We start from the raw sequence: 23,919 nt of genomic DNA on the forward strand, positions 1-23,919 counted from the left end.
AGTTTTTCCCAACTTCTCGAGTCATCCTCCTACGAAAAAGGATAAGTGGAATTCAACAAGATGAAGGTGAATCTTTTCCTACTTATTATGAACGTTTTAAATCTCTTGTTGCTTCTTGTCCACAACATCAACTGAAGGAGGAGCTTCTTCTACAATACTTATACGAGGGGCTTTTACCAATCAAACGTCAAATGCTAGATGCCTCGGCGAGAGAAGCCTTGGTGGACAAGACCCCCACTGCAGCAAAGACATTGATTGCCAATCGAGCATTAAACGCTCAACAATACGAAGGTGTTGGACAAAGGAGCAACCCACGGCAACACCAAGTGAATGAGGTAAGTGCCATAACCGAACTTCAAAATCAAATGGCTAACCTTACTACTTTGCTTTCTCAGGTGGTGGAAGGTCCAAAAGTGCAAAACGTGGCAGCTTGTGGCATATGCTCCATGCAAGGACACCCTACGGACAAGTGCCCACAATTGATAGAGAATGGAGTGTGGGAAACCCTCAATGCCGTGGGATTTGGCAACCAATACCAACCGAGGAATGACCCCTTTTCTAATACTTACAACCCCGGTTGGCGTGATCACCCAAATTTCAAATGGCGAGAACCCCAACAAGACCAACAACAAAGCACGTTTAGGCAACAACCCCCGGGTTTCTATCAAAAGCCGTTTGCACCAAATCAACCCCAAGCACAACCCGCCCAAAAATCAGGTTCTTCTATTGATAATGATCAGATTTTTAATTTACTAACTTCTATGGCGCAGGGCATGCAAACTAGGGACAAGAAGGTGGACGAGTTGGAGAAGCAAGTGGGGCAAATTGTGGAGTTTGTAGGAATGTTTCGAGACCAAGGAAGACTCCCTAGTTCAACCGTTGCAAATCCAAAGGGGGGATTCGAAACCGCCAAAGCAATCACATTGAGGAGTGGCAAACAAGTTGGAACTGAACCCCAAGCATCCAAATCAAGTCATAAAGAGGATGAGAAGTTTCTATTTAAGGAGGAAACACAAGCCACACCCACAACAAGGATGGAACAACCTTTGCCACAGCCATCTTGCATTTTCGAACCATCTAATTCGACCAAGGTAAGTTCAAATCCGAATTCTTCTAGTTCTATTCCACTAAACGTGCCTTTTCCTAGCAGGTTGAGGCAATCCAAAAAGGAGGAGAACGAGAAAGACATTTTGGAGACGTTTTGGAAAGTGCAAGTCAATATACCTCTTCTTGACGCAATTAAGCAAGTACCAAGGTACGCCAAGTTTTTGAAGGAACTATGTACAAAAAGAAGGAGAATTTCAAACAAAGAGGTTATCCAGGTAAGTGAGAATGTTTCCGCTGTTTTGCAAAGAAAATTACCCCCTAAATGCAAAGATCCGGGTAGTTTTACAATTCCATGTGTTATAGGCAATACTAAGTTTGAACATGCTATGTTAGATCTAGGAGCTTCAATTAATGTCATGCCATACTCAATATATGCATCTATGAACTTAGGAGAGCTTAAAAATGATGGTGTTATAATTCAATTAGCCGATCGTTCTAATGCATATCCGAAAGGAGTTTTGGAAGATGTGTTGGTGCAGGTGGATAACTTGATATTCCCAGCGGATTTCTACGTTTTAGAGATGGAGGACTCACCAAATGTCACCCTATTGCCGATTTTACTTGGGAGGCCCTTCATGAAAACAGCACGCACCAAGATCGATGTGTTCAAAGGGACGTTAACAATGGAATTTGATGGGGAGATTATTAATTTTAACATTTCTGAAGCTATGAAATTCCCTAAAGATGATCATTCTTGTTTTTCTATTGATGTATTGGATGAATTGGTGCAGGATTATCTTGATATGTTAGAAGACGATCCCCTTGAAACAACAATTGCACAAGGAATTGGAATGAAGCCCAATCTGGCCGTACCTAAGGAAGAACATGCCGAGCTTGTGGTTGCCTTTGAATCATTGCCACAACATCGTGGTAAGCCTTCTAACCCAATTCCAATTCCCGTTTCCACTAATACGTTGTTGCCTTCTGTGATTCAAGCCCCCGTCCTTGAGCTTAAACCATTGCCGGATCATTTAAAGTATGTATTTTTGGGAGATGAAGGGACGTTGCCCGTCATTGTCTCCTCATCACTCACGGCATTAGAGGAGGAAAAGTTGATTCGGGTGTTGAAAGAGCACAAAATAGCCATTGGATGGACATTGGTCGATATTAAGGGGATTAGCCCTACAACATGCATGCATCGCATATTTCTAGAGGAGGGGGCTAAACCAACTCGAGAGGCTCAACGCCGACTCAACCCTCCAATGATGGAAGTTGTGAAAAAAGAGATTATAAAGCTTCTCGATTGTGGAGTGATTTATCCAATTTCGGATAGCCGTTGGGTTTCACCGGTTCAAGTTGTCCCAAAGAAGTCCGGAGTCACTGTGGTGAAGAATCCCGAGGATGAGCTTGTGCCAACCCATATCCAAACAGGTTGGAGAGTGTGCATTGACTATAGGAAGCTCAACAACACCACAAGGAATGACCACTTTCCATTACCATTCATCGATCAAATGCTTGAAAGGTTAGCCGGTCATTCTTTTTATTGTTTTCTTGACGGTTATTCGGGATACAATCAAATTGTCATAGCTCCGGACGACCAAGAAAAGACCACCTTCACATGCCCATTTGGTACTTTTGCTTACCGTCGCATGCCATTCGGTTTATGCAATGCACCGGCCACGTTCCAAAGATGCATGGTAAGTATCTTTTCAGATTTTATTGAGAAGATTATTGAGGTATTCATGGATGATTTTAGTGTCTTTGGCGATTCGTTTAATGGTTGCTTGGAAAATCTCACATTAATCTTAAAACGATGCGTTGAAACTAACCTTGTTTTAAATTGGGAAAAGTGTCACTTTATGGTAAAACAAGGCATAGTTTTAGGGCATATCGTTTCTGAAAGGGGAATTGAGGTTGATAAATCGAAAATAGATCTTGTACGCTACTTACCCTCTCCAACTTCGGTTAGAGAGGTTCGTTCTTTTCTTGGTCATGCAGTATTTTATAGGCAATTCATCAAGGATTTTTTAAAGATTTCCACACCCCTATGCCGACTTCTCCAAAAGGATGTGTCCTTCGAATTCAACGAGGAGTGTGAAAAGGCGTTCAAACACCTCAAGGAGATGGTAACTTCGGCCCCCATCATTCGGCCACCAGATTGGAGCATTCCCTTCGAGCTTATGTGCGATGCGTCCGATTATGCTCTAGGCACTGTTTTGGGACAAAGGAAGGACAAACAGCCACACGTCATATATTATGCCTCTAGGACCTTGAACGACGCTCAATTGAATTATTCCACAACGGAAAAAAAAACTTCTTGCTGTTGTTTTTGCTTTAGATAAGTTTCGTTCGTATTTACTTGGTACTAAAGTAATAATTTACACTGATCATGCAACGTTGAAGTACTTGCTCACGAAGAAGGAGGCTAAACCAAGGCTTATTCGATGGATGCTTCTTCTCCAACAGTTCGATATCGAAATCCGAGACAAGAAAGGAAGTGAGAACGTGGTGGCTGATCACTTGAGCCGTTTGGTGCATGAAGAAGATGTTGTGCCTATCCCAGAAACATTCCCGGATGAGCAATTGATGTCCATTGAGGTTAGTGTGCTATGGTATGCATATTTAGTTAATTATTTGGCGTCTAAAGTCATTCCAAGTGAGTTAAATAAAAACCAACGTGATAAACTCAAGTATGATGCACGAAATTATGTGTGGGATGATCCTTATTTATGGAAATATTGCTCTGATCAAATCATTCGTAGGTGTGTGCATGATTCTGAAATTCAGTCTATTCTAAACTTTTGTCACACTTATGCATGTGGAGGTCACTTTGGCACTCAAAAGACTGCACGGAAAGTACTTGAATGTGGTTTTTATTGGCCTACTATCTTTAAGGATGCTAGAACATTTTGCATAGCATGTGATCGTTGTCAACGAACTGGAAATATAGGACCAAAAGACCAAATGCTGCAAAGCCCCATCTTTAATGTTGAAATTTTTTATGTTTGGGGCATTGATTTCATGGGTCCTTTTCCTTCCTCTCATGGTTTTGTTTATACTCTACTTGCGGTTGATTATGTTTCGAAATGGGTGGAAGCAAGAGCCACCCGTACTAATGATTCTAAAGTGGTTGCAGATTTTGTTAAGACTAACATATTTGCAAGGTTTGGAATGCCGCAGGTACTTATAAGTGATGGGGGCTCCCATTTCTGCAATCGAACCATTGAGGCGCTACTCAAGAAATATAGTGTCACGCATAAGGTGGCAACACCTTATCATCCTCAAACAAGTGGGCAAGCGGAGGTTTCAAATAGAGAAATCAAGCAGATTTTGGAGAAGACCGTAGGGCCAAACCGGAAAGATTGGAGCTTGCGCTTGAATGATGCATTGTGGGCGTATCGTACAGCCTACAAAACACCAATTGGAATGTCCCCATTTCGGCTAATCTATGGGAAACCATGCCATCTTCCGGTTGAATTGGAGCACAAAGCACATTGGGCCATCAAAACATTCAATATGGACATTGATGCCGCAGGACTTCATAGAAAGCTTCAATTGAATGAGCTTGAGGAAGTTAGGAATGAAGCTTACGAGAATGCTCGCATTTACAAAGAGAAAACGAAGGCATTCCATGACAAGATGATTCATAGCAAGACGTTCTCTATCGAGCAGAAAGTGTTACTTTTCAATTCTCAGCTTCGATTGTTTCCAGGTAAGTTGCATTCTAAGTGGATTGGTCCTTTTATTGTTACTAATGTTTTTCCGCATGGTGCAGTTCAAATTAAAAGTTTGAGGACGCAACAAGAATTCAAAGTCAATGGACATCGTTTGAAGCCATATTTCACAACTTTTGAGGAGAAGGCCGTGGAGGAAGTCTCCCTCCATGTCGTGGGCCCTATTCAAGCTTGATTGGAGGCATCGTCCGGCTGGAAGACGTTAAAGCAAGCGCTTCGTGGGAGGCAACCCATGTTTGCTTTTACTTTGCCATATTTGCCATGTTTGCTAGTTGTGTTATTTGCTTGTTTTTGTGTGAGTCTATGTTTGAAACATTGAGGACAATGTTTGGTTTCAGTGTGGGGGGGTAAACAAAGTGTTTTTATTGAAAAATTCGTAGGATTTTACCACCTAACATTTCCAAAGTTGTTTTTCACTGTTTTTAAGTGTTTTTAGTGTGTTTTGAAGCGTTTTAGTGTGTTTTAACATAAAAATCCGAAAATCTCATAAAAATTTGAAAAATTGTTTTGCAAAACCCAAAAAGAGTCGTTTTTGTGTGTTTGCTTGTGTCTTAGAGTACCTTCCAACACAATGATGAGGATTTGGTTTTTACTTGCATGACGGTTAAAGAAAGTTACAAACATGGATGGAAGTTTGATATGCTCTTTTGTTTATGCTTGGTCATCGTTGTTGTTTACGAATTCACATGTAAACACAAAGAAAAAAAATCAGTTTTTGTAACATGCTTGAAGGAAGTAACTCAAACTAACGCTACAACCTTGTGAGACTTGAGCCTAAACATTCTTTGGAGAGTTAATAATCTGTGAATTTGTTGTTTTCTAAAGTCGTTGCATGATCTCATCATTCTTTGCTTGGTTGCTACTTAGAAGGCGTTTCATCATTATAGATCCAAATATTAGAACTCATACCCATTTCATTCAAAGCATACAATTGATTAGCATAACATATAACAAGATGAAGTTGTTTAGTAGTTACCACCAGAGCCAAAAAACCTTCATACCATGCATTTGTTTTGTAGGTTTACCCTTTTGAGCCTTAGTTAGCCATTTTTCTTTGTTAGCCACATTATCCTTACCTAGCCTAGATTAGGACTATCCATACCCTTGTTCTTAAAGGATACTAAACATTACTTAGAGGGAATTCCTTTTGATCAACATTGTGCAGAAAAATAAGTATGGGGGAAGGGAAATTTTGTGTGCCAAAAGAAGTAGAAGGGCACGGGTTAAAAAAAAAAAAAAAAAAGAGCAAAATTCGTAGAAAAAGAAAAAATGAAGAAAAAAAGTGTGAAAAGAATGAAGAAGAGTTGAAAAATATGTGAAAAAGAGCTCTAAAGTGTTGGTTGTTGAAGAAGGGTCCAAAAAGCTTGAATTTGGTCCTAGGTGTTGCATGAGTCTTCCCCTTGTGTTTAAAAATTGATTTTTGCATGCAAAAGTGAATTCTAAGTGTCAATTTCATTACTTTGCTTATTATTCTTTAAGAATGTTTGTTTATCCTTACCTTTCTTTGTTAGCCAATACCTTAGCCCCGTTACAACCCTTTGCTTCTATCTTGATTGTTATGGGTTTCAATATGTGGAGTTTGGAATTGGTATGAGCATATGATATCCTTGGTTCTCGCATCTAAGTAGTAGCATTCCATTCATGAGATCATATCTAAATGCTTATTAACTCTAGAAAATGCTTTCTTTGTTATACATATATGTGAGCGTTCGTTTTCATATTTACATCAATCTTCTCACATATAACTAGTATAGGGTGTGTAGTTAGAAAATCTGTGTGACAATTGAGTGCATATCTAGTAAGGAATTGAGCAAATTCTCTAAGGCATGTTACTACATTCAAAATCATGTTTTAATTGGTTAAATGTGAACTAGTACGTGGTGACTATGATTAAGTATGTGCTTAAGTGTGAAGATGACTAAAATCTGTGGGAATGATGATTTTTAATATGTCATGTGCATTGGGAATCCCTGAGGCAAACGTTGGAAGGTTTAGGTTATGTTTTGATATTTTGTTTCGTTTCGTTTCGTTTTGTTTCTTTGTTTTGCTCGAGGACTAGCAAAAGCTAAGTGTGGGGGAATTTGATAGGAGCATATTTATGCGCCTTAGTTAGCCAGTTCTTATGCATTTATGTTGTGTTTTCTTAGTTAAGTTAGTCTTTTAAGCTATTTTCATGTGTTTTCAGGTTTTAAGGATAAAGTAAGCAAAAAGATGCAAATTGGAGCATTTTGGAGCAAAATTGAGCTAGAATGGAGCTCATGCATGTGGAGCACAAATAATGGACGAATTTGAAGGATTGAAGAAGCTAGGAATGTGTTTCAAAGTTGAAGAATTGAAGATGCAAAGTTTCCTAACTGAAGTAGGAAAGTGCTTAATTGAAGATGAAATCCTAGTCAACAATGGATTCCTAGTTGAAGAAGGATTCCTAGTTGAAGAATGATTCCTAAGTGAAGTGGGATTTCTAGAAGATTGAAGTTTCCTACTCAAACAAGGTTTCCTACTTGAAGAAGGGAAGTTAAAGCCAAAGAATCAGCTCAAGTGAAGAAACCTTATCCAAAACATTATCCAAACCTTATCCTATCCTATCTTATCCTAATCCTAATCCACCTATATTCCAGCTGCGAGGGAGGATTCCTAACTATTTTAGGATGCTTAAAACCAGATTTCTAGAAGACCTAATCCTTTCCTACAAAGGTGGGGCCAAGAACCTTTCTAGAAGACCTTTGCCTTGCATTGCAATTCAGCCACTTTCCCTCCAATTCTTGCCGTGAGTTTTCACCCAATTCCCTTGGGATTTTGGTTTCTAGAAGCCCTTATCCTTTCCTAGTTTAATGCCGCACCTTATCCTCCCATTCCCTTTGGATTTCTGATTTGTTTTCCTTCAAGGATTGTGTGTTATTTTCCTATGCAAATTAGGCCTTTAAATCCTTTTCCTTTGCTACCTAGGGGCTGTGATTTTCAGCCTATAAATACAACCCTTTGCCGCACCAATTGATCACCATCCTCTACCATATTTTTCTACATTCATACATCCCTCAAACACACTCATCCCTCTAGTGCCGCTGATTGCAAGGAAGGAGAAAGAAGGAACAACCTGGTGCCGTGCCTATGCCCAAGCCTTGGGAGTGTTGGAGCGTCTCTAGGTGTTTTCTATCTTTGATTTCAATGTCTAAATTTATTTATCTTTGCTTTGTGAGTATGAGAACTTAAACCCCCCCCTTGGCTAGGGGGGATTCAAAACCATGTTTATGCTTGTTATGTGATTTGATTACTTCTAATTGCGTTTCATAAGTTGTGAATTCAATTTACTTATCTACATGAATTAAAACTGATTTGTGTGTGTTGGTTGAGAGTGCATGCTTAATTTTCATTGCATAAGTTTAATGCTAGGATATAAGGGAATTTCACCTAATTGTTATGAACTTATATTCGAAAGTAGTAAAGGTTGTTGATCACAATCGCGTTAAGTAAATTCTTGGCATAAGTTTCATGCAATTCATAGTAACAAGTGCCTCGCCAATGCTTATGATTTTCATTGAACTTAATGATTCTTGCTTGTATCTCTAATATGCAATTCATGTAAGGAACTTGTAGGGAATGCTTTGGGTTGTCGTATGAAATTCATCCAATTCAATAACTTAAGGGAAATCTGAGGGTTAATTAGTGCAATTCACGGTTAATCTGGGGTGTTGGGAATTCATGGTTTATTGAGAAGCAATTGGAAATCGTTTTGTATGCAAGTGTGACATGTGTGGAGAAGAACCCCTTACCTAGCCTTCCATCCATTCACTTTTATCAATTTCGTTTTAAAATATGTTTTGAGTTACAAAGTTTTTGTTTTGTTTTAAATTTCGTCAAAACCAATTCCTCCTTTATTTTGAAGTGTTAGATTAGTTAGAAATCAATTTAGTTTGAGTTTTTAAATGTCTTGAGTCAAGTAATAACTTAATTTCGTCCAAATTTGTGTTTAGGTGCTGTTTTGAGTCTTTTGGTTTGTTTTGGTGTTTTATAGTTTAGTTTTGCATTCTTTGAGTCTAGTTTAGTGTTTTAAACTTTGTTTTTACGTCTTTGAGTCAGTTTTTAAGTGATTTAGCAATCCCTCCTAATCCCCGGCCTAGAACGATCCCTACTTACATTCCTTACTACAATTGATAAAAAGAGGGTTTAATTTGTGTGTTTATATATTTCGCATCACGTTGTAAAAGTATGGCTAATAAAAAGTAGAAGATTAATGAGAGAAGAGAAAGTACTTCATATTCGGAACGTGAATCAAATGTAGATCTCTGCGAAAGCAGATGGTACTAACTTCCTCATATGAACTACCAAAGAAATTGGAAAAAACCAAAGATTGTCTTTACATTCCAATTTTAAGGAACTTAATTCCGTCACTATAGTAGAGATGGATGAATGTTTTGTTTGACAAAACATTGTTCTTTATTAATGAATGATTAGATTATTGTAATCTAATTAATTATCTCTATAGTAGATATGATATGGTAGTGTTAACTGTTTAGAATATAATGATGCTGAAAACCCAAAAGGTTGCAAGGTAGTGACTAATCCCAACTGAGTTGTGATACCTCTAAAACATAAATTACGAGTTGGTCATAGATGGATGCTTTGGATCGTTAGATCCGGATCCAATACCTTCTTATTAAAATTGTATAGAGGCGAAATGTTCGAATATTTATTCTTTTGGAAAGAAGAAAGAATCACAAAGTTGTTGAGGTTAATTCACTTAGATGTTAGTGGCACTTGTCCACAACATAATACTACTCATGTTGTATGACATTCACCGAAGATCACTCTCGATTGGACTATAGTTTATTTTGAATAAACACAAGTCCGAATACTTTGCAAAAGGTTTCAAAGAATTCAAGAAATGTAAGTTGATGTGTAAGACGTCTAAAGTATTTGCCTCCTTAGATTTGATCCAAGGAAAGATAACACTTTAGAACAGTTTCCTTGAAAAATATCAAGGAAAGAAGCATCAAAAGATAATGGATTTCTCCATTAGGAGAAGAACGAACTTGAATAAGATTTAGTTCGTTGGATGTTATCAATTACCCATATATATGATATATGCTTCTAAGACAATATGATTGTCAATTAGAAGATCTTCCAAAATTTTCATGACTCCATAAAATGTAGTTGGAAAGAAAGGCAAATCTTAATCATGTTAAGATTTGGGGTTGTGTGCTAATAAGCAATATTTGTTTGAGAATTATCTTGTGGATATCCTTAAATTAACATTTGGATATCACTTCTATAAACCAACTAACAAATATTGTTTGTTGAGTAGTTCATTGTAATCCTACACTAGGATTTGCCCAAGATAGAGCAAATGAACGAGGGATAGAACTCAAAGAATGGTTCTTTAAGAAACAAGATAGTGATCAACAAATATAACAACCTAGTTCCTATACCACAAGCTCCAAGGTAGTCGAGAAGGATTTATAAACCGTCTCAGTTGAATGGTTTGAACTTTATGACTATGTCATAGGGTTACACCTCTTAATTCGAAAGAAATAAGAATGAAAATCCTTATGACTACATTGAGTGTATATACGATATATACTCAAGGAAATGGTAAAGTAACATTTGACCCGAAATAATGAAACCTTAAATAGCTAATTGGTAGCTTAAGGTGACTACAATCAAAGAGAATGGTTGACTTTGAAGAAACCATCTTTGACGTAGTCTTGTTTTCAATTAATTCGAAGATTGCTAGCTACAACTAAATGGTGATTCAATGTTTGGACATAATATAGGTTTCCGAAACCATTATTAAGATAGTCTTGATAATATATGTCTAAAACTATGAATCACAAGACATGTAAGTTGTAGAGATCCAACCATCATGGATCTTAGCAAGCTAGTGGGAGCTATTAACGTCTTATGAGAGAAAGATCAAAACGTTTGATTTCTCATAAAGATGTAAATGAATCTTTTGTTTACTAGGTTTACAAAAGATTAGTGGGAGTTAATCATGTTCCTAAATTTGAATATATATATATATATATACAAATATATGAGATATTGATTTTGGAAATGAAAAGAATACTTCTTCGTTAAAGTTATGACTTTAAAACATTATATGAAGATAGAATGTATATGGGAGACATAATCTATATACATGGGATGGAAATCTATATTGATAAATTTTAGGATATAATTGGATTATATCAAGCCCTAATAATAGACAAGAGATGCTAGGAAGTTTCTCATATGATGATAAACTTCAATTAGAAGGACGACTCTAGTAAGACTAGCAAGTTGTCCTTCTCAAAGGGAACATACCATTTGGCTCCCAAAGAAATAATGTGTAAATAGAATCCTTTATACATACGTAGAAAGGTGATTTATGTATTTCATATTGTATGAAAAACATTGATATGAGTTGTACCTAGAAAAGTACAAGACGATATCAGTGCAAGCCCAGGATCAGAACCATGGCAACTGTCAAGTGAGTCCTTGAGTATTTAAGAAATACTAAATGATAGATTCCTCAAAGAATGAGGAAGAATTAGAGTAACGTAATGAAAGCGTAAATGTATTAGATTATGAATCTACTCCATCATTGGATATTTCTTCATTATGAATGAAGAGATAATCAAATATCTCTTTATTATGACTAAAGAGATATTTGGATGGAAACGTTAAAAGTAATGACTTTAGTGTGTTCCATTATGAATGCAAAATATATTGCCATATAGAAGCTTACAACAATGTTGTTTGGATGGGAAAGTTCATTTATGAACTCTCCATTCGGTTCCAACCAGAAAGTGTCTCTAGTGTACCGACACTTGATGTGAAAATTAACTAGCACTCAAATTAAACCCTCTTTTTATCAATTGTAGCAATGTATGTAAGTAGGGATCGTTCTAGACCGGGGATTAGGAGGGATTGCAAAATCACTTGGAATTGACTCAACTACGTAAAAACAAGTTTAAAATACTAAACTAGACTCAAAGAATGCAAAACTAAATTCTAAAACACCAAAACAAACCAAAAAGACTCAAAACAGCCCCAAAACACTCAAAACTGCCTTAAAAACACAATCTGGCAGTTTTGAACACTAGACACAAAATTGGACGAAAATTGGTTTTAACTTGACCTAAGACACTTAAAAACACAAACTAAACACTTACTAATTTTGACACTTTAAAACAAAGGGGGATTGGTTTTGGACGAATTTAAAAACAAGTCAAACTTTGTAAATTAGAATAGATTGTCAAAACGAATTTGATTTAAATGGGTGAATGGAAGGCTAGCTAAGGGGTTCATCTCCACACATGTTATACTTGCATACAAAACGATTTCCAATTGCTTTTCAATAAACCATGAATTCTCAATGCCCCAAGTTAATTAGGTCCGCTTAAATTAACCTTCAGATTTTCCTAACGTTATTGAATTGGATGATTGCATACGACAACCCAAAACATTCCCCACAAGTCCCCTACATGATTGCATAATAGAGATACAAGCAAGAATCATGAAGTTCTATGAAAACCATAAGCATTGACGAAGCACTTGTTACTATGATTGCATGAAACTTATGCCAAGAATTTACTTAACGCGATTGAGATCATCAACCTTTACTACTTGTGAATATAATTCCATAACGATTAGGTGAAATTTCCTTATATCCTAGCATTCAATTTATGCATGATAATTAAGCGTGCACTCTCAACCAACACACACAAATCAATGTAATTCTCATAGATAAGTAAATTGAATTCACAACTTATGAAACGCAATTAGAAGTAATCAAATCATAACACAAGCATAAACATGTATTTCGAATCCCCCCCTAGCAAAGGGGGGTTTAGTTCCTCATACGCACAAAACAAAGAGAATTGAATTTAAACATTGAAATCAAAGGAAAAGAAACACCTAGAAATTCCAGCGACGCGAACTTGAATTGCATGAACTTCCGAGCTTCCTTCTCCTCCTCCTTGGTGCGGCAAAGGACTTTAGGGACAGGTTGGGACTTTAGGTGTATGGATGCATGGTTATGGATGGATGTAGTAGTGTTTAGGGGGTGGGGAGGATGTGGCAAGACTTAGAACTAGGGGGAATGGTGTTTGGTGGGTGCGGCAAGAGTGAGGAGAGGGTTGGACGAATTTCTGGAGTGAATTGTGGTGAGTGGTGATCTGATTTAGGGGTTAATAGGAGTATATATAGGCACTTAAAACCCTAGGGTAATCAGATATGGACTTGGATAACCCAAATCCACAAGGAAATAGGTCTAAACAATCAGATTTTGCAAGGGAAAAGGGGTCCTAGGTGCGGCAGGGATAGGATAAGGTGATAAGGTTTCTAGAATGCCTTGCAAGGCAAGGAACTAGGCATCTAGAAGCTAGGGTGCGGCACCAATGTAGGGATTTAAGGATAGGGCTTCTAGAAAGCCCCAAAATTGATAGGAATTGCATGAAACCCACGGCAAGGATGTAAACTTTCTAGAAACTTCTCATTTGTGTCCTACAACACTTAGGAGTCCTTCTAGCATTAGGAAAACATGTCTCAATCCTCCCTTGACTTGGAATTCTTCTCCTTCTTCATCTTGGATTCCTTTTCCTTCTTGGACTTGGAAAACTTCTTTGTTGCTGAAACTTGATGCCATTTGGATTTAACTTTCCTACTTCAAGTAGGAAACCTTGTTTGAGTAGGAATCTTCATCTTCAAGGAATCCTAATTCAACTAGGAAACCCATTTTGACTAGGAATCCTAATTCAACTAGGATTCCATCTTCACTTAGGCACTTTCCTACTTCAAGTAGGAAACCTTGTTTGAGTAGGAATCTTCATCTTCAAGGAATCCTAATTCAACTAGGAAACCCATTTTGACTAGGAATCCTAATTCAACTAGGATTCCATCTTCACTTAGGCACTTTCCTACTTCGACTAGGAAACCTTGTTCAAGTAGGAAACATCATCTTCAAATCTTCAATTTCATCCATCCTCTTGGCTCCAAGCATATGACATCCATTCCAAGCTCAACTTTGCTCCAAAAGGCTCCAAAATGCATCCTTTTTCATATTTTGCCCTTAGAACCTGAAAACACATAAAACTAGCTTAAAAGACTACTTTACTAAGCAAAAACACTATAAATGCACAAGAACAAGCTAAACTAAGGCGCATAAATATGCTCCTATCAACACTACGACACTAATGGGGCGATAGCTCAAGCCAAGGAATCAAGGTCTCATCAAGATCCGAACTCATATGAGAGACTGAACCAATGATTAAGAATCATGTATAATGGTGACGTCGTAATTCTCAAGGTTGCTTCTATGGATAACATATAGATATCCATTGTCTAGGCCTACTACTCAGCCATTTATGAAATGACTACAGAAGAGGTATCATCACTGATGACCAAGCTGATTGGCTCTAGTGCAAGTGGGAGATTGTTGGAAATGTGCCCTAAAACCAATCATATGATGATACTTTACGGACATTTCACATGTTAAACTAATCTTGTTTAATATCAAGGGCAAATATTATTGTTTGAGTCGTCTCATATAAATGTTATACGCCTAAACGATAAGTCCAAGGAATATGTGATTGGGAGAATGTGATCTAAAGAAGTTAGATTCATGAGACCATTCTTTCGTAGACACATCCTAAACGTTCCTGATCATAGGATTGCCAATTGGGCATTGACAGTCCGTTAAGATCAGTACGTGATGTGCCTTCTCTCAGGGAGAGTGACTAGTCTCGAGTCATTGGTGTGTGTGACATCAAGACAAGCATGTAGGTGCTCAATAATGAATGAGTCCACTGAACACGATCAACGAGGAGTTCTCATACTCATGTCACATGAGAACTCATGGTTGGGATAATGCAAAGTAGTCATTTGACCTGATCTTTGATTATGTCAAAGTCACTCCATCAGGCGGGTGTCCACAGCATCGTCGGGGTTAAGCCATTTAGCCATGGAGGCAAGTGAATGCGCAACAAGGGATCTCTAACCTTCAAACCGTTTGAGGGAGAATACTCTATGATATGATTAAGAATCTCTGGCCAGAGTATGAATGATATTTTGGAAGTCGTTCCAAATCACATTCAAGGTAATCATATAAGCACACGAATCACATTGGATAGTAGACATGAATAAACTATCAATCCAAACAATGTGGTCAAGAGTATTGAATTAGAGAAAGACCGTATTGCATTGTAATCCTAAACTGAATAGGTTCTCCACCTCTTCTGATTAGCTTGGGTAACCATGACATACTGCTAGGTGTCACTCATGGTTTGTGGAAGCCCTAAACGTGTATAATCACTAAAGGGAGAATTGAAAGTAAGTTTCAATTCACAATCGATTTGAAAGAGTTTTAATCGCCCACTGCCTCGCTAAAAGGAACCTAATGGATTGTACACCGTGTAAGGCATAGATTGAAGAAACAATGGAGATGAGTAAGAATAATTAAATGGTTTAATTATTTATGGCAAGGATTAATTAATATAATTAATCAAACGAATCAAGTTCGTTAAAAGACCACGGGTTAGTTTTGGGCCTCAAGGCCCAATGGGCTTCGAGCATCAAGCTCATTGACTTAAGTTGTATGACAACTTAATGACAAATAATTCACAAAGGCCTTAAAAGCCCAATGAAACCCTATGGCCGACCATTTTGTTAAAGGAGTGGGTTTTGGACTTAATTACAAGTTTGCCACTCCAATGAATAAAGGTATAAATATGACTTTATAGCCAAAATTCATTAAGGGTTTCTTTTGGAGAAAATTGGAGAGAACATGTCTCTCCCTTTCTCTCTAAAGAGGCCGGCCTCCTTGAAGGGTGTAGCTAGCAATCCTACTACTCCAAGGTCACTCATTTCTTCTCCAATCTAACCTTGGTGAAGAGACTTAGAGGTTCTCAATTTTGGGAACTTGGAGAACCATTTCATCCATCCAAATCCATAGATCTAAGATGCAAGGAATGAAGGCCCTCTCTTTGGGCGATTAGCCTTTGCTTATGCAAAGAGGAATCTACAAAGGTATAATTTCTCAACTCACTTTGATTTGAGTTGAGTCTTGGTTCACCAATCTACTAGGCTTTGAATTTCATGGTTAATGTTTTGTTTTTAAGTGCATACAAGCATGATTCCGCCTTTAATTTGTTAATTGCATGCTATAGATGTTGCTTAAATGAACATGTTTTTCACAATATTTCCTTCACCCACATCATCCACTACGCTTCCCGGACCCTAAACGATGCTCAATTGAATTATTCTACCACTGAGAAAGAACTTCTTGCAGTTGTATTTGCTTTAGATAAATTTCGTTCTTACTTATTTGGCACTAAAGTGATTGTATATTCTGACCATGCAGCGTTGAAGTATCTTCTCACCAAGAAAGAGGCCAAACCAAGGCTGATTCATTGGATGCTCCTACTTCAAGAGTTCAACATTGAAATATGAGACAAAAAGGGGAGTGAAAACGTGATGGCTGAGCACCTCAGCCATTTGGTGCACGAGAATGACTCCTTACCCATTCTAGAGACCTTCCCTGGCGAGCAATTGTTGTCCCTAGAGGTAAGTGAGCCTTGGTATGCTGATTTGGTCAATTATTTGGTCACAAAACAAGTTCCTAGCACTCTAGATAAATACAAGCGTGATAAACTCAGAAATGATGCACGATTTTATATGTGGGATGATCCATATTTGTGGAAGTATTAACCTGACCAGATTATTCGAAGATGTATGCACAATTCCGAGTTTAATTCAATTCTTTCATTTTGCCATAGTTATGCATGTGGGGGTCATTTTGGCACCCAAAAGACAACCCTTAAGGTTTTAGAGAGTGGTTTCTATTGGCCTACATTGTTTAAGGATGCTAGAACATTTTGTATAACTTGTGATAGATGCCAAAGAACAGGTACAATAGGTGCCAATGACCAAATGCCGCAAACCCCCATCTTTAATGTGGAAATCTTTGATATATGGGGTATGGATTTCATGGAACCCTTTTCGCCCTCATATGGTTTTACTTATATTTTGCTAACCGTTGATTATGTGTCGAAATGGGTGGAAGCCAAAGCCACCCGTACTAACGATTCTAGAGTGGTGGCAGATTTGACATGCCGAGGGTGTTCATAACCGATAGAGGCTCCTACTTTTGCAATCACACTATGAGGCGCTGTTTAAAAAGTACAATGTGAAGCATCCGGTTTCCACGCCATACCACCCTCAAACAAGTGGCCAAGCCGAAGTCTCGAATAGAGAAATCAAGCAAATCTTAGAGAAGACTGTTGGGCCAAACCAGAAGGATTGAAGCTTGCGTTTAGATGATGCACTGTGGGCATATCACACTGCCTACAAAACACCTTAGGGATGTCTCCATTTCAACTAATCTACGACCAGCCGTGTCACCTACCTGTGGAACTGGAGCACAAAGCGCATTGGGCTGTGAAAATATTCAATTTGGACTTAGATGCTGCTGGAATAAATAGAAAGCTCCAACTGAATGAACTTGAGGAGATACGGAACGAAGCCTATGAGAATGCACGAATTTACAAGGAGAAAACAAAGGCGTTTCATGACAAAATGATTCGGGGAAAAACATTCTTAATTGGACAGAAAGTGCTACTATTCAATTCCCGTCTACGATTGTTCCCTGGTAAGTTATGGTCTAAGTGGATTGGGCTATTTGTTGTCACTAATGTTTTTCCCCATGGTGCAGTCCAAGTTAAAAGCTTAAGGAACGGCGACGAATTCAAAGTGAACGGGCATCGTCTGAAGCTATAATATGAGAGAGTTGTGGGGGCAGATTGTGGAAGAAATCCCACTTAGTGCCGTGGGCCCTATCCAAGCTTAGAAGGAAGTTTCGTCCGGCTATAAGACGTTAAAGCAAACACTTCTTAGGAGGCAACCCATATTTTGCATTCCTAAAAACCTTCCCTTTTCTGCAGTTTTATTTTGCCATGATTGTCATTTTTATTTGTTGCTTGTTTAATTGTTTTTGGTGTGGGTTTATTTTTGAAACATTGACAGATATGCAAGGTATTTTTACATTAAAATTCATTGAAAATGAACAGAAGGCAGAAAAATACAAAAGGGAGCCTTCCCAAAGGCTGCTTAGTAGAAGTCTCAGTAGTCGGCGAAGCCTCAGCAGTCGGCGGAGCCCCAGAAGGAGGAGGTATCGGAGGTTGATCAATTGGAGCTTCATTACGCGGTACAGCCCCAGAAGGCGAAGGCAAATGTTGTTGGAACAAACCCACAAACCTCTGATGATCAAGTAAAATCTGACCATCAGATTCCTGCATCTGGTCAATCTTCCTCTTCATGTTTGTAGCATAGTTATGTGCAAGCCTGTGTAACTGTTTATTCTCAGGCTTGAGCCCTCTAATCTCTTGTTTGAGACTCATAACTTCAGCCGCCAATGATTCAACTTGACGGGTTCGAGCAAATAGACGTTGGGCCATATTAGACACAAAACCTGCACACTGCACACTGAGAGCCAGAGAATCCTTAACAGCCAACTAATCAGACCGTTTGGAAAGTAGTCTGTTATCTTTGGGAGTGACAAGGTTCCGGGCCACCACCACAACAGTCATATCATTCTTCATCACCGAATCCCCTATGGTAAGAGGACTAGTAGGGAATATGAAGGATGGGCACCATATGTTATCTGGAGAAGGCATGGATGCCTCTTCACCAAGGTTCAAGTCAAAACGACGGTTGGAGGGGGCAAACATTTTCGAAGGTGTTGAAGAAAGAAGAGGTCGGACAAATCGAGATCGTAGAAGTGCAATGAAGGGAATTTCTACAGGAAAAAATTCAAGTGTGTTTTGAAACGAACTACGTGCTTCTATAAAAATTAGCACTCGACGGGATTTCAAAGATCGAAGAGGCAAGCTTTGAAATCGAAGAGGCGCTAGCTTTCTTAAAAGCTGGGTTTGCTCAAAAACCACGGGCCATCCTCTTTTCCAAATTTGTCCGCACTTGTCACATGCAACCTCTGCACTTGACGGAGCTCAGAAATCGAAGAGGCAAGCTTAGAAATCGGAGAGGCATTTACTTTTCCAGACATGTCAGCACCTATCATATGCACACTCAGCCTTGTGGAAATTACGGGCAATCTGTCGAAGATTTCTGGTGGCGTAGAAAGCACGTGAAGTTTACTGTTCAATCATCAAACGGTTGCCGACAAGAGTGAAATAATAGTACCGGTTATTAATTCATATAAATGTCGACCTTCACCCTCAATTGCAAGGTAGACATACATAACCCTTTTTCATCTCCGAGAATGCCTTCCCAACAAAGCCTCTCGAGTCACTCAGTGTTCCTTATTCCCTGGGATACCTCTGTAAACAACCCATCAAAAGCAAATATATTGGTAAACAAATACATAACGAATATAAATTGATTGATTTTAAGCCATTTGATCCGGGTCTTTAAATCAAATAGCACCACCCACTATTTTTGGCAAATTCCATATCCCTCATTGGAATTCGAGAGTTTTGGATGAAACTCTTAGTAGGGTATGGGAGACTCACTACTACCAAGCCCACCTCACAATGATATGATATTGGCTAGCATTAATAATAATGAGAGATTACGCTTACTCATTTGCATCTCTTGCAAGTACCCATCTTATTTGGCCTCTAGAGAATGTAACCTCACAATGATATGATATTGGTTCCATTGCACTTAGTTAAGTCATTCCCACCATGCTTAGTTCATGAAGGGGTTCAAGAATAGCCTCACAATGATATGATATCGGCCATCCTCGTTGCCTACACTCACCTCATCAAGTATGTGTATAGACTCCTCCTGAGTATAAGCATGCACTTTGCACTCCCCCATGATAGGGTGAAGGCGGTGTACAAGTCATAAACGATTAGAGCTACCATGGTGGAAGGCCACGAAAGAGTGTTCAAAGCACTCTCACGCTTATCAACTTAATAATGGTTTGGTTGAGGGTTTTAGGTCTCATCACATATAAATATTCATTTTAATCTTTATTAAAACAATTTTGGTCCTATTACAACTATTGGTCCATATGATTGTTTTAGTTGTATATAATACTCCCACTATGCTTATAAAACGGTTTTTAAAGCAAGAGTATATGATACTACTAACATAAACTTTGCATTCATTTGATGGACTATATAGTTGCCTTAGGGCCTTAGGATGACTATGAACCTTTGTTTAGATTCAACACGAGCCTTGTGTTGAATCTCGGTCTAGGGATGGAGATTGATTTTAGTTACGCGTTTAATCACATTAAAGCGTGTTGTCTTAGGGGCGTTGGACCCAACTACTTCATTTTCATGCATATCAAATAAAGCAAGAAAGAAGTACTTCAAAGTAAAGGTGAGCTTATGCTCATTACAACATTTGCATAAAACAAATTACCTTAAAGTAAAGAAGGGCTTATGCCCTTTTACAACATTTGATCAAATCAAATTACAACCAAAATCTAATCTACACATTCCCATGGTTCAAACAAACTTGAAACGGCCTTTCACATAGCTCAATTATATTAGGCTTAGGTTCATAATCATCCTTTAATTAATTAACACTTTAACTAATTAAATTGAATGCAACATTTTCATTTGGTTTTTGTATCCATAAAATTGATTTAAATGGAGCTAAATGAAATGAAAATCCAATTCTCATTTAAAGAGACAAAACAATTTTGTTCTCTACCTAATGTGGGCCAAAATGCAATTACCACAACCTTTGGGCAATATTGCAAAAACATAAACTTTTGGGGTCACTTTGTAAGAACACAAAAGTCCACTACTTCATGTAATTACACTAGAACCCAAAATTTAAACAATGTAAAAACTTCATTAAAGGAGCAAAACAATTTGTCCTTTAGCGTTTTTGGACCTAAACGTAAAAACGTAAACTTTTGGGCCAAAGTGCAAATACACAAAAGTATCAAAACTTTATGTAATTGCATAAAAGGCCCCAAAAGTACCCCCACTAGGGGGTGGCCGGTTTTGGAAGAAGAAATGGAGTGATGTGTGTGTTGATTTGTGAGTTTTGACATAAAGCAATCAAGTGGTGCAAGTGGTGTGTGTGAAAGGAAATTAATCCTTACACACCCACCAATATCTCTTACACCATTTAAACAAATATCTAAAACATTTAAACATTTGAAAATCATAAAGCATAAACTTTATGAAATAAATCAAAACTTTGAATCAAAACACAAAACTTTTTGTTCTTGGCTAAAATGTCAAGAACAATGAAGAACATTCATGAAAAACTCAAAAAATTTCCATGAACATTTTTCACCCAAAAAACATTCCAAAACCATTCAAACGTTAGGGAAATATATATAACCAAACTAGGGTGCATAGGGGTTCCAAAAGTCACTTTAAAACACTTTTAACAAGTCAAACAAGAACCCAAAAAATCACCCTATGTATTTGGCCGAAAATTCCCAAAAACATGGCACCAAATTTTAGCTCCAATATTCATGCTCATAAGAACTACATCTACAACATTTGAGATGGCAAATTTTCTAACAAAATTTACATTCAAAGAAACAAGAATAAAGCTTGTAACATATTACAACTTTTAAATCACAAACTATGAACTACAAAACCCAAAAGGATTCACCAACTACTAGACCTAGGCTCTGATACCACTTGAAGGATGATTTTGTGAAAACATGTTCATTTGAATAACATCTATAACATGCATTTAACAATTAAAAGGCGGAATCATGCTTGCATGCATTCAAAAACAAAACATTACCCATGAAATTCAAAGCCTAGTAGATTGGTGAACCATGAATCAACTCAAAACAAAGTGAGTTGAAATTTATACCTTTGTAGATTCCTCTTTGCATAAGCAAAGGCTAATCACCCAAAGAGAGGGCCTTCATTCCTTTCATCTTAAATCTATGGATTTGGATAGAAGAATAGGTTTCTCCAAGTTCCCAAAATTGAGAACCTCTAAGTCTCTTCACCAAGGAGAGATTGGAGAAGAAATGAGTGACCTTGGAGTAGTAGTATGGCTAGATACACCCTCCAAGGGGGCCTTCCTCCTAGAGAGAAAAAGGAGAGACATGTTCTCACCAATTTTCTCCAAAAGAACCCTTTTTGAATTTTAGGCTATAAAGTTCTTTATATAGTCACTTCTATAAATGACCTAAAGAACCAAAAAAAACCCTAATTCAACACATATGGCCGGCCACATTAGGGATTTGGGCTTTTGGGCCTTTGTGAATCTTTATTCATTAAATTGTCATACAACTTAAGTCAATGGGCTTGACGTTCGAAGCCCATTGGGCCTTAAGGTCCAAAACTATCCCGAGGTCTTTAACGAACTTATTCGTTTGATTAATTAACATATTAATTAATCCTTGCCATAAATAATTAAACCTTTTAATTATTCTTACTCATCTCCATTGTTTCTTCAATCTCCACCTTACACGGTGTACGATCCATTAGGTTCCTTTTAGCGAGGCAGTGGGCGATTAAAACTCTTTCAAATCGATTGTGAATTGAAACTTACTTTCAATTCTCCCTTTAGTGATTATACACGTTTAGGGCTTCCACAAACCATGAGTGACACCTAGCAGCATATCATGGTTTCCCAAGCTAATCAGAAGAGGTGGAGAACCTATTCAGTTTAGGATTACAAATGCAATACGGTCTTTCTCTAATACAATACTCTTGACCACATTGTTTGGTTTGATAGTTTATTCATGTCTACTATCCAATGTGATTCGTGTGCTTATATGATTACCTTGAATGTGATTTGGAACGCCTTCCTAAATCTCATTCATACTTTGGCCAAAGATTCTTAATCATATCATAGAGTATTCTCCCTCAAACGGTTTGAAGGTTAGAGATCCCTTGTTGCGCATTCACTTGCCTCCATGGCTAAGTAGCTTAACCCCAACGATGCCGTGGACACCCGCGGATGGGGTGACTTTGACATAATCAAAGATCAAGGACTTAACCACAAGACAGCTGTGATGCCTCAGGTCAAAGGACTACTTTGCATTATCCCAACCATGAGTTCTCATGTGACATGAATATGAGAACTCTTCGTTGATCGTGTTCAGTGAACTCATTCTCTATTGAGCACCTACGTACTTGTCTTGATGTCACACACACCAATGACTCCAGACTAGTCACTCTCCCTGAGAGAAGACACAGCACGTACTGATCTTAACGGACTGTCAATGCCCAATTGGCAATCCTATGATCAGGAACGTTTAGGATGTGTCTACGAAAAAATGGTCTCATGAATCTAACTTCTTTAGATCGTATTCTCCCAATCACATATTCCTTGGACTTATCGTTTAAGCATATAACATTTATATGAGACGGCTTAAAACAATAATCTATGCCCTTGATATTAAACTAGATTAGTTTAACATGTGAAATGTCCGTAAAGTATCATCATATGATTGGTTTTAGGGCACATTTCCAACAAGAGAAGTATCACATTGGATAGTAGACATGAAACAAACTATCACTCAAACAATGTGATTAAGAGTATTGTATTAGAGAAGGACCGTATTGCATTGTAGTTGTAACTGGATAGGTTCTCCAACCACTTCTACTTAGCTTGGGTAACCATGATATGCTGCTAGGTGTCACTCATGGTTTGTGGAAGCCTTGAAGATTAGCCAACACTAATCAAAGGGAGAATTGAAATGTTGTTTCAATTCACAATCGATCGTTAAGAGTAACAATCGCCCACTACCTCGCTAATTGGAACCTAATGGATCGTACACCGAGTAAGGGTGAAAGTGAAGAAATATAAATGAGAAGGATAAGCAATTAAATGGTTTAATTGAGAATGGTCAAGATTAATTAATTAGTTAATTAATTTTACGAAAGGTTCGTATTGGGCTTTTAAGTTGGTTTTGGGCTTCGGGGCTCAAAAGCGTTTTGGTCCACAAGGCCCATTATGTTTAAGTTGTATGACAGCTAAAACAAAATGGGCAATTAGCCCAATAACAAAGGTAAGGCCGGCCATAAGGGTGAGGGTAGCAAATTTGGATTAATTACAAGTTTGCCACTCACTTGAAATGAAGTATAAAATCAACTTTATAGCTTTATTTCTAAAAAAAAAGGGTTTTTCTTGGTGAAATGAGGTAAAACACTTTCTCTCATTTTCTCTAAAGAGGCCGGCCACTTAGAGGGGAATTAGC

The 23,919-nt window shown here is 37.9% G+C and overlaps 1 pseudogene; it reads left to right on the forward strand.

Annotated features, from left to right (window-relative positions):
• The first annotated feature begins 842 nt into the window (after window positions 1–842).
• The window catches only part of LOC126618138 (uncharacterized), an 83,349-nt pseudogene continuing 60,272 nt past the window's right edge, over window positions 843–23,919 (forward strand).

Source organism: Malus sylvestris, chromosome 4, assembly GCF_916048215.2.
Source record: "Malus sylvestris chromosome 4, drMalSylv7.2, whole genome shotgun sequence".
Classification (NCBI taxonomy): Eukaryota; Viridiplantae; Streptophyta; class Magnoliopsida; order Rosales; family Rosaceae; genus Malus; species Malus sylvestris.